The sequence below is a fragment of the Schistocerca americana genome, chromosome 4 (genome assembly GCF_021461395.2).
Source record: "Schistocerca americana isolate TAMUIC-IGC-003095 chromosome 4, iqSchAmer2.1, whole genome shotgun sequence".
In the NCBI taxonomy this organism is placed as follows: Eukaryota; Metazoa; Arthropoda; class Insecta; order Orthoptera; family Acrididae; genus Schistocerca; species Schistocerca americana.
The window spans coordinates 98,005,346-98,007,411 of record NC_060122.1 but is presented as its reverse complement, the minus strand read 5'-3'; the positions used below and the strand labels follow the sequence as shown (position 1 = coordinate 98,007,411).

At 41.8% G+C, this 2,066-nt stretch overlaps 1 non-coding gene across 1 annotated transcript; it reads left to right on the top strand.

Annotated features, from left to right (window-relative positions):
* Positions 1–1,556: 1,556 nt before the first annotated feature.
* Positions 1,557–1,629, top strand: Trnaa-cgc. Its single transcript has one exon. It is a non-coding gene; the product is annotated as a tRNA-Ala (tRNA).
* Positions 1,630–2,066: the final 437 nt, after the last annotated feature.

The following is a 2,066-nucleotide window of genomic DNA, read 5'->3' as shown; positions in this document are numbered from 1 at the left end:
ACCTGTACACGCCATCCAAGCTCTGTTTGACTCAATGACGAGGCATATCAAGGGCGTTATTACGGCCAGAGGTGGTTGTTCTGGGTACTGACTTCTCAGGATCTATGCACCCAAATTGCGTGAAAATGTAATCACATGTCAGTTCTAGTATAACATATTTCTCCAATGAATACCCGTTTGTCATCTGCATTTCTTCTTGGTGTAATAATTTTAGTGGCCAGTAGTGTACATCAAGTTTCCTACAAAAAGGTTCTGTTCATTTTCTCTGTGGTACTAATAATTTGCACATAGTGAGCGAGAGAATACGAAAATCTCTCTTTTGAACTTGCAGGTTGCATAAAATTCATAGGGAGGGGCAACTGAATCACCGTGTATCTTCAGAGATCTTTCTGGGAAACACTGTAGACACGAAATGTCTTTTGTACCGCTTGCGAGCCACAGTGCAATGTTATAGAACAACACTGCAGCCAAGTTACTTGCAACATTGAGAGCTGATAATCTCTTGCCGATATGGGTCAGTGTTCAACAGTAGCTTAACAAGTGAGGGTTTCCTTTTGTTGCTCCCCCTCCACAAGAGTAGACTACTAGTCAAGTATTACAATAAAATAAGGTTTTCTGTCGTTTGGGATAGACTTTATGTGAAAATGTGAATAATATGTTAGTTTATTTACTCGTTGAGCTGAATTGGAGAACTGAATTATTGTTATTAGTTTTGGTTTTAGAAGCTGACTTAAACTGAATCGTCCACAGGTGGCCAAAGGAAAAAATCAGAAAAGACAAGAAAAAGTTCTTAGTGTTATTATTCCAGACTGGGTTACTGATTGCATTGACAGTAAAATAACAAGAATTGTGTTTTGCCTTAGGTGAGCCGTAAACTGTTTCCAGTAATCTCTTCACTGGTACTGATACTGTTATTATTATTTGAGATATTATGTTAAAGTAAAGTGTAATGAGAAGTCTCGTATGTGTAAAACGCTTGTCATACGTGAGAGAGGACTTGAAGTCTCTAATCTGATCATCTCAAGTAAACTATAAAACAAATTAGTGTCAGTGACGCAGAGTCATGAAGTAAACCATACACACACACAGAACTTACAAAAAGAAAACGCGAAAGAACAGTCTAAACGAAACAATGAAACGGAAAATAAATACTCAGAGTAAAACAGCTTTTTAATTTTGAAAATTTTCATTATGAGCAAGGAAAGGCGGGCGTGTTCACTATACACTTTTAGTATGTCCCATCTGGGCACTTGCCTAGCACTGGAATCTAGGAAGTTACGACGGTTTGATTTACTTGTCAGGAAAGACCTCCCCTCCCAAATGTTACCGTCGTGTCCACGGTACTGAAATTGCAGCCTGTGTGGCCTCCTCAGTTGGACGTTATCGCAGCGGACACGCTCGTGGAATCCTGGAAGCTGTGTTAACCTGCCGTCTTCACCTCAAACAGTTTGTCCAGCGCAGTGATATGCGACACGCTGGTTCTTGATCAGACACTGGCGTCTGGAATGGTCTGCCTCTATACGTGGCTTGGACATCCAGGCTTAGGCAGACTACCGGGCGAGGTGGCGCAGTGGTTAGCACACTGGACTCGCATTCGGGAGGACGACGGTTCAATCCCGTCTCTGGCCATCCTGATTTAGGTTTTCCGTAATTTCCCTAAATCGCTTCAGGCAAATGCCGGGATGGTTCCTTTGAAAGGGCACGGCCGATTTCCTTCCCGATCCTTCCCTAACCCGAGCTTGCGCTCCGTCTCTAATGCCCTCGTTGTCGACGGGACGTTAAACACTAATATCCTCCTCCTCCTTAGGCAGACTATTGAGTGACGTAGTCGAAATTTCACAAGGAATGCCAGCTATATAGTTAAAAATGTCGTTGCTGTTCACCTATTTCCGCAGATAGCATCGATGAAGAAATCAGTTACTCCCTTAGTGAATGCTATAGAAATGGCGCCAATCGTGACTGTGCACATCATCAAATTTTATTTATTTATTTACTTACTTACTCATTTATCGTTGCAGGATTAAGACCATTAAACCGTCTCTTACATCTAACTAGGCATTCTACAT